The sequence below is a fragment of the Delphinapterus leucas genome, chromosome 14 (assembly GCF_059928025.1).
Source record: "Delphinapterus leucas isolate spDelLeu-1000000601 "Yukka" chromosome 14, BTC_Dleu_Yukka2, whole genome shotgun sequence".
Lineage (NCBI taxonomy): Eukaryota > Metazoa > Chordata > Mammalia > Artiodactyla > Monodontidae > Delphinapterus > Delphinapterus leucas.
This window is the reverse complement of record NC_143142.1, coordinates 26549275-26559565: the sequence shown is the minus strand read 5'-3', so window position 1 is coordinate 26559565 and position 10291 is coordinate 26549275. Positions and strand designations below refer to the sequence as shown.

Genomic DNA, 10291 nt, shown 5'->3' with positions numbered 1-10291 from the left:
GAGCCCTTGAGCTACACTCCTGAAGTCTGGCACCTAGAGCCCGTGCTCTGCAACAAGAGAAGCCACTGCAATGAGAAGCCCGCGCACTGCAATGAAGAGTAGCCCCTGCTCACTACAACTAGAGAAAACCCGCGCACAGCAACAAAAACCCAATGCAGCCAAAAATAAATAAATAAAATTAACTTTAAAAGAATTCCCTCCTGTAGTCTTTGAGAACCAGTTTCCTCAAGCAATTTACTGTACAACCATGTTTAGGGTCAGGAGATGGATCTGCCTGGTTCTGAATTTTAGACACCCTCTAAACATGCATTAAGTTCAAATCATATTCACTCCTAAGCTATCATACCCTAGAACAGTTAGCATATGCCAATACGTAAGATAAAAAAAGTTTGACTGTTAGGTTTTTCACAGTTTATTAGCAACTCTATCTTGTAGTTCTCCACAGATCTAGTCCTGTGAGAAAGGAAACCACATAGTTACTCTGTGAGGCGTTTCCAACCATTTAAGTCTACAGAAAAAGCCCCATTGATATAGACCTCAACTACACACGCTTTTTCTTTTTTTTTTTTTTTGGCTGCACTGCACAGCTTGCAGGATCTTCGTTCCCTCACCAGGGATTGAACCTGGGCCATGGCAGGGAAAGTACTGAGTCCTAACCACTGGACCGCCCAGGAATTCCCAATCACTTTTTATATTTGCCATTTTGATACATTAAGAATGTTACTTGTTCCTGGGCTTCCCTGGTGGCGCAGTGGTTGAGAGTCCTCCTGCCGATGCAGGGGACATGGGTTCGTGCCCTGGTCTGGGAGGATCCCACATGCCATGGAGCGGCTGGATCCGTGAGCCATGGCCGCTGAGCTTGCGGGTCCGGAGCCTGTGCTCCGCAACGGGAGAGGCCACAACAGTGAGAGGCCCATGTACCGCAAAAAAAAAAAAAAAAAAAAAAGGATGTTACTTGTTCCTGGGCTTCCCTGGTGGCGCAGTGGTGAAGAATCCGCCTACAAATGCAGGGGACACGGGTTTGAGCCCTGGTCCGGGAAGATCCCACATGCTGCGGAGCAACTAAGCCTGTGCACCACAACTACTGAGCCTGCGCTCTAGAGCCTGCAAGCCACAACTACTGAGCCCACGTGCCACAATTACTGAAGCCCACGTGCCTAGAGCCCGTGCTCCGCAAAAAGAGAAGCTGCGCGATGAGAAGCCTGTGAACCGCAACAGAGTAGCCCCCGCTCGCCCCAACTAGAGAAAGCCTGTGCACAGCAACAAAGACCCAATGCAGCCATAAATAAATAAATAAATAGATAGATCTAAGGATGTTACTTGTTCCTGTTTTTGACTGTTCTTCTCTTCATATGAATTGTCTAGTCCTATCTTTTGTCCACTATTCCATTCTTTTGTGTACACACATGCATGCAATATATAAGCATGCAATATACACATATACATATATGTAGTACAAATATACATATCAATATATACACATGTATACATATAATACATACACGTATACATATATATACAATATATGCACATACATATCAATATATACATATATGCTTATATACAATACACACATGCAATATGTACACACATATTTGGAATGTTCATTTTGTTACTGCATTTTTAGTGTACAGAGGTTTTTGAAGTCTGTGTAATCAGGTCTATCCAATTTTTCTTTATATTTTTACTTGGCTCTAAGAAAGCCCTTCCTTAAGTCCCTTTTTGGTTATATTATACATTTAACTCTTAAATCCATCCATCTGGGATGTAAAAATCCAAGGTCCCTGCATCGTTCCTGAACTGCATTCCTTACTGGTCCATAGGCTTGTCTTTTCCATTATTGCTGCTCCATCATTCAGTTTCATAGATGGTAGGACTGGGACCACATTTTAAGAAGGTCGAAAAAAATTTTTTTTTTTGTGGCCTCTCCCATTGCGGAGCACAGGCTCCGGACGCGCAGGCTCAGCGGCCATGGCTCACGGGCCCAGCCACTCCGCGGCATGTGGGATCTTCCCAGACTGGGGCACTAACCCGTGTCCCCTGCATCGGCAGGCAGACTCTCAACCACTGCGCCACCAGGGAAGCCTGAAATTTTTTTAATCTATTCTTCAGGTGACTCAGGAATCATTTTCTTGGAACTCAGCCTCTTCATGCCCCTGCATATCTCATTGGGATTTGGATTAGAATTGACCAGTTTGTGAAGAATTAACATAGTTCTATATGATATAAGGTCTTCACATCAGAGAATGTGGTAAATGATTGTCCATTTAAGTCTGCATCTAACCATCAGAAAAGGTTTATAGTTTTCTTCATATATGTTCATATATTTATTCTTAAATTCAGTCTAATTTTGTGGGGTTTGTAAATTGGCTCTGTGATAACATATATAGAACAACTCTTGACTGTGGGTACAGTTTTGTCTATTTATTTTACACCAAGCAGCTTTACTGATCACTCCAGAAGGCCTCTAACAGTTTATTTGGTTTATCCTGTTTTCTAGGTAAAGTCATTACTTGGAAATAAAAAGCTTGCCTCTCCTTTTCATATAGATAGCCTTTTATTTCATTTCTTCTTAAAACCCACATTGCCCAGCACTTTAGAGCAACACTGTGTTGGTGGCAGTGGTCACCTGTGGCAGACTTTGTTTGGGGTGAGGAGCAATACATGTCCACCTCAACGCTTTGGCCTCTAAAACCATCACAGCTGTGGTGGTCACAGTTCTGACCAACAAAGTCTGCTACAGATTTTGGGGAAGTCTGCTTTCCTGATAGGAGATACTGCTCCTTCCTCCTCCTCTCTTCTTCCTGGAACTTGGATGCAATGCCTGGAGGTGTGGTAGCCATTTTGCAACCATGAGATAATTGAGGACAAAGACCCACATAGTGGAATGGAAAATAAAAGGATCCTAGGCCTTGAATGGAATTTGAGCAGCCATTTCAGCCATTGACATTCAACTTCCTGAGTTCTTGTTATGGACTTTAGCTGCTTTTCTCACATTTGTCCTTCCCCACAATTGTATTCCTCACTGATACAGCATCTGGTTGCTTGATGCACAGCAAACCAAAATGCTGAGACGCCCAGGTCTGTAGCCAAACGAGGAGAACTAGCCTCAGATCTGTCTCCTCAAAGGCAAGGAGCTGGGGTACTTATGGGATGAAGAGTAAAGCAGCAGGGCAGTCTGAGTGGTGGGGAAAGGTGATTGGAAAAAGATCTTATGACTGTTGTTTTGTGCAGGTGTAACTAAGCTACAGGCCTCTGCATGTTCAAAAAGTCACTGAGGACTTCCCTGGTGGCACAGTGGTTGGGAATCCACCTGCCAATGCAGGGGACACAGGTTCGATCCCTGGTCCAGGAAGATCCCACATGCCATGGAGCAGCTAAGCCCACTCGCCACAACTGCTGACCCTGTGCTCTAGAGCCTGCGTGCCACAACTGCTGAAGCCTGTGCACCTAGAGCCCATCCTCTGCAACAAGAGAAGCCACCACAATGAGAAGCATGCACAGCACAACGAAGAGTGGCCCCCGCTCGCCGCAACTAGAGAAAGCCTGCATGCAGCAACAAAGACCCAAAGCAGCCAAAAATAAATAAAATAAATAAATTTAAGAAAAAAGAACTAAAGATTGTACCTCACCAAGTATATAACGTGTTAGCATAGAAGTAAAATGCATTAAAAAAAACTTTTTTTAAAGAAAGAAAGAAATGTCATAAAAAAAAAAAAGTTGCCGAGCAGACACTCATGCAGGCCCCCTTGGAGGGTGGCTGGTCTTATCCAGTCATAACCATCTCAGCTCAAACTAGACACTGCTGACTCCAAGGTCCTTGAAAACAACTTGGGCAAACACCTTAATGTTTAGGCTCCAGGCCACCTGGAGGGCACACAGTCTTAAAATGGCCTTGATGAGTGATGGCAAGTGGAATAGATTTGACTGATTATACACAGGTTCAGCCCACTGCCCGTTTCTGATTGTTTCTCAACCTTGAGGAAGATGGACAATGGCCACTCTGGCCACTTCCTGCTGGTAAGGGGTGTAGACCTAACAGGGGCTTGAGGAATGACACTGTTAAGCACTCATTTGAGAATATTCTCTTGTCTGGTTTCAAGTTAACATTTGATCCCAGTAAACATATCACCCTCAGGCCAACTGTTAAGGCATTCATAGACCCAAAATTGGTCATTAAAACAAGACAGGGGAATTCCCTGGCATCCAGTGGTGAAGACTCAGTGCTTCCACTGCAGTGGGTGTGGGTCTGACCCCTGGTCAGGGAACTAAGATCCTGCATGACCCGCACTGTGGCCAAAGAAAAAAATAACCACAAAGTGCACCCTAAGGGGGCACACAGAATGCCAGGTATATTGTTAAAATTTAGGCTCTTACTGGGACTTCCTTGGTGGCGCAGTAGTTAAGAATCCACCTGCTGGTGCAGGGGACACAGGTTCAATCCTTGGTCCAGGACGATCCTACATGCTACAGAGCAACTAAGCCCGTGTGTCACCACTGAGCCTGCACTCTAGAGCCTGCAAGCCACAACTACTGAGCCCATGTACCTAGAGCCCATGCTCCGCAACAAGAGAATCCACCACAATGAGAAGCCCGCACACCGCAACGAAGAGTAGTCCCCGCTCGCCACAACTAGAGAAAGCCCGTGTGCAGCAAAGAAGACCCAACACAGCCAAAAATAAAAAAATAATTAAATAATTAATTTTTAAAATTTAGGCTCTTACTTATAGAGATTTTAGGGAATTCCTGGTGATCCAGTGGTTAGGACTCCACGCTTTCACTGCTAAGAGCATGGGTTCAATCTTTGGTGGCTCAACTAAGACCCCACAAGCTGCACAGCATGGCCAAAGAAAAAAATTATACACACACATATATATATATATATATATATATACACACGGATATATATCTACACACACACACACACACACACATATATATATACACACACACATATGGGTTTTATCTAGGATACTCAGGCAGGGATCAGTGTCTTACCTTTTTACATGTTGGAGCATCTGGATCTTTATTTGTTTGGCTGAAACACTTAGGAATTAAATATGGAAGGGACTTAAGCTGGGGAAATAAGAACCATTTCTACAATATCCTAATCAAGTATGACCTTGATGGGGGCCACACACACCAGGGCTATTTATTTTTATCTGAGGACACAAGGAGAGAACTGAATTTCAGCTTCGTCAAGGAAAGATGGGACAGGTGATGAGCCTAATCTGATATGTTATCTCTGAAGTCAAGGAAGTTAGGGATGGTTGAAAAATGAGTGACAGTCACAGTCAAGGGGTCAGCATGATCAAATACAGAAAGAAGTTTTGGATGACAAATTCAACAGCTAGAGAGATGACCTGTTTTTGCCAAAGTATGAGAAATCCGAATCATTAAATTGTCTTTCCAAGCCTGGGAGGTTAGAAACAAAGAAAGCATCACAAGAGAAAAGAACATTCTGGCAACTAGCAAGATATTTAAATTGCCTTCTGGAAGAGGTAAAACTGTCACTGTATGCAGATGACATGATACTACATATAGAAAACCCTAAGAACTCCACACAAAAACTACTAGAACTGATAAGTGAATTCAACAAAGTAGCAAGATTTCTTTATACTAACAATGAAATATCAGAAAAGGAATGTAAAAAAAGAAAAATACCTTTTAAAATCGCACCAAAAAAAAAAAAAACCTAGGAATAAACCTGACCAAGGAGGTGAAAGACTTATACACTGAGAACTATAAAACATTAATATAGGAAATTAAAGAGGATTCAAAGAAATGGAAAGATACTGCATGCTCTTGGATTGGAATAATTAATATTGTTAAAATGGCAATACTACCCAAAGCAAACTACAGATTTAACACGATCCCTATCAAATTACCCATGATATTTTTCACAAAACTAGAACAAATAATCCAAAAATTTATATGGAACCATAAAAGGCCCAGAATTGCCAAAGCAACCTTAAGGGGGGGAAAAAAAAAAAAAAGCTGCAGGAGGTATAACCCTCCCAGATGTCAGACAATACTACAAAGTTACAGTAATCAAAAGTGTGGTATTGGTACAAAAACAGACATACAGATCAATGGAACAGAATAGAGAGCCCAGAAATATACCCACACACCTATGGTCAACTAAACTTTGACAAAGGAGGCAAGAATATAAAATGGGAAAAAGTCTCTTCAAAAAGTTGTGCTGGGAAAGTTGGACAGCCACATGTAAATCAACAAAGTTAGAACATTCCCTTACACCATGCACAAAAATAAACTCAAAATGGCTTAAAGACTTAAACATAAAATGTGACACCATCAAAGTCCTAGAAGAGAACATAGGCAAAACATTCTCTGACACGAATCATACCAGTGTTTTCTTAAGTCAGTCTCCCGAGGCAATAGAAATAAAAGCAAAAATAAACAAATGGGACCTAATCAAACTTACAAGCTTTTGCACAGCAAAGGAAACCATAAACAAAATGAAAAGATAACCTACAGAATGGTAGAAAATATTTGCAAATGGTGCAACCGACTAGGGCTTAATTTCCAAAATATACAAACAGCTCATGCAGCTCAATAACAAAAAAACAAACAACCCAATAGAAAAATGGGCAGAAGACCTAAATAGACATGTCTCCAGAGAATACATCCAGATGGCCAATAGGCACATGAAAAGATGCTCAACATCGCTAATTATTAGAGAAATGCAAATCAAAACTACACTGAGGTACCACCTCACATCGGTCAGAATGGCCATCATTAAAAAGTCTATAAATAACAAATGCTGGAAAGGGTGTGGAGAAAAGGGAACCTTCCTACACTGTTGGTGGGAATGTAAGTTGGTGCAGCCACTATGGAAAACAGTATGGAGGTGCCTCAAAAAACTAAAAATATATTTACCATATGATCCAGTAATCCCACTCCTGGGCATATATCTGGAGAAAATCATAATTTGAAAAGATACATGCACCCCAATGTTCATTGCAGCACTATTCACAATAGCCAAGACACAGAAACAACCTAAATGTCCATCAACAGATGAATGGATAAAGAGGATGTGGTATATTTATACAATGGAATATGATTCAGCCATAAAAAAGAATGAAATAATGCCATCTGCAGCAACGTGGATGCAACCAGAGATTATCATACTAAGTGAAATCAGAAAGAGAAAGACAAATACCATATAATATCACTTATATGTGGAATCTAAAATATGGCACAAATGAACCAATCTACAAAACAGAAACAGACTCACAGACATAGAGAACAGACTTGTGGTTGCCAAGGGGGAGGTGGTTGGGAGAGGGATAGACTGGGAGCTTGTGATGAGCAGATGCAAACTATTACATATAGGATGGATAAATAACAAGGTCCTACTGTATAGCACAGGGAACTATATCCAAACTCCCGGGATAAACCATAATGGAAAAGAATATAAAAAAGAATATATATATGTGTATAACTGAGTCACTTTGCTGTACAGCAGAAATTAACACAACATTGTAAACCAATGATACTTCAATTTAAAAAAATTGCCTTCTAAAGAGTTTCACTTTACCAAAGTCAGCTCTGCATCAATCCCTACACCTTCATTTCTTGCTCACAGCATTTTTTTAAAAATAAATTTATTTATTTAATTTTTGGCTGCTTGGGTCTTTGTTGCTGCACGGGCTTTCTCTAGTTGTGGCGAGCGGGGGCTACCCTTCATTGCGGTGCACAGGCTTCTCATTGTGGTTTCTCCTGCTGCAGAGCATGGGCTCTAGGCTCACAGGGTTAAGTAGTTATGGCACACAGGCTCAGTAGTTGTGGCTCGCGGGCTCTAGAGCACAGGCTCAGTAGTTGGGGCGCATGGTCTTAGTTGCTCCGCAGCATGTGGGATATTCCCGGACCAGGGCTCGAACCCGTCCCCTGCATTGGCAGGCATATTCTTAACCACTGTGCCACCAGGGAAGCCCTACACAACTTCTTTTTGAGAACCAACTTAAGATGGCTAGGGAGTCATTTGCCAGCCCAGAGATGTCTGTGTCCCTTCAACTTCACCAAGGAAGGGGTCATGAGGACAACCACCCAAGGTCCAGTCCAGGAAGGATGGAGCTGGTCTTCAGGATGGTTATCCTTCCAAGACTTCAGTCTAAAGGGTCATGGTCTCCCCCTTTAAGAACTTCCTAGGGAATTCCCCGGTGGTCCAGTGGTTAGGACTCGGCGCTTTCACTGCTGTGGGCCCGGGTTCCATACCTGGTCAGGGAACTAAGATCCTGCAAGCCACTTGGTGCAGCCAAAAAAATCCAAAAAAACAAAAACAACAAACAAAAAAAAACTTCCTAAAGGGGTTTTGCTACAACATAGAAGTTGGGGATCCAAGTGGGACCTAACCCGGTCATCACCAGGAGCCCCCGTGGTTGTTTCTTGGTGGGAACAGCAACACTGGAGAGAGCTTCCCTCCATCAAGGAGCAGCTTCTGTCCTTGGGAGTTCAAAACCTGAGTGTCTAACAGAGGGCTGACAACTCGGTGCTTTTTTCTTGGACACCTTACCGCCCCCTTCAACCAGGAAATTCCATCAAAACTGTATTCTGGTTTCGGGCGTCCTTTGTTGGACTGGCCATCAGAGTATCATCCACATTCTGGGGGCTCCCTCATTTAGGTGAGGGTCCCTCAAACCTGTGGTCAGGATTTCTCCCAATCTTGAGGGGAGATTGTTAAATCCCGGAGGAAGTGCTGTCCAGCAGTATTTGTGTTTAACTCTTGTATCTTGTATTTGAAAGCAGACAACTCGGGATTCAAAACCCAGGTTATGCAAAAAAACAAAAAATCCTTCAAATCCAATAGGGTAAACCAACACATCTCTGCACAAAGTAGTGAGCAGTGTTAGGATCTAGAGATAAGTATCTCCTACAATTTGATTCATTGCTCTGAAGTGGTGTACAAACTGATATCCACCTGTGCCTGGTTTCTGGACTGGTAAAGGTGGAGTCTTATAAGGTGACCAGCAGGGGTGTATTAAGTCATATTCCAGGAAGGCAGGGGTTGAATTCCACACTTTGCCGGCTCCTTTCATAGGAAGGGCTTTAAGTTTGGAATTTTTGCTCCGGGACAGAGCCTAACCAGTATAGGCACAGCCTCCTGCCCACACACACCCCACACCTCCAGACTCACCTCCTGCAGGATATCTTTCCCAGTGGCTGCAGGCTGTTCTCTTTGGGGGCTGAGAGACTGCTCTTGTGATGCTTCAATGTCCATTCGTCCAGGTGTAAAGATAACCCTGGTATTTAGTTTGTAAATCTCGTACAGAAAGGTATGCTCCATCTGAGAGTCTAGCAGCTGGAGAAAAGGATTTTTGAAGGTTTCTCCTGACACCCCAGTTACTAACAGTCTCAGAAGAAAGTTTAGAAAACTGGGTATTTAAAACTGAGTAAGTGGCCCCCGCGTCCATCACAAAGTCAAGTTGATTTCCATCCGTCATGGTCACCGGGGCTCTGTGTGGGACATAGTGATGGACTCAGTGGGATTTAAAGGGTTCCCCAGGGCCCCGTCATTCGTGGTCACCGTCATGCTTAGCTCAGGCAGCTGATGCACCACCTGTTTACCTTCTTCAAGAGTCTGATTTAGGGGCTTCCCTGGTGGCACAGTGGTTAAGAATCTGCCTGCCAATGCAGAGAACACGGGTTCTATCCCTGGTCGGGGAAGATCCCACATGCCATGGAGCAACTGAGCCCGTGCTCCACAACTACTGAGACAGTGCTCTAGGGCCCATGTGCTGCAAGAACTGAGCCCGCGCGCCTAGAGCCCATGCTCCGCAACAAGAGAAGCCACTGCAATGAGAAGCCCGTGCACCGCAACAAAGAGTAGCCCCCATTGGCCGCAACTAGAGAAAAGCCCCCCGCGCAGCAACGAAGACCCAACACAGCCTAAAAAAAACAAAAAGGCTGATTTAGGGCGGGACTCTCTTTTAGGACGTGTTCCTGCTCTTTGCAATATGCACATTGGCAGGATCCTGCTATCAGGTGTCCCCTTCAAGTGGAAGCTTAGGCCACTTACCTCCTCGGTTTGGTCCGGCTCTTCCCTGGGTTCAGTCAGCTGCCAGCAGAGTGGCCCGATTCATTCTTCGTTGTTCCCTTTTCTCCTGAACCTGGTCTCTGCCATTAAGAGCTTTGAAGGCAACTTAACAAGTTGAAAGGTAGGTGTTCCTAAAGTCCCCCGACTTTTCGAAGTTTCTTCTGTATGTCAGGGGCCGCTCTGGCCAATGAGAATCACACTGACCACCTTTGAATTCTTTGGGGCCTCAGGGTC

General features: G+C 43.7%; 1 pseudogene; it reads right to left on the bottom strand.

The window, feature by feature from the left end:
* Nucleotides 1-422: 422 nt before the first annotated feature.
* On the bottom strand, nucleotides 423-542 carry LOC115804130 (small nucleolar RNA SNORA18; annotated as a pseudogene).
* Between the last annotated feature and the right edge of the window lie 9749 nt (nucleotides 543-10291).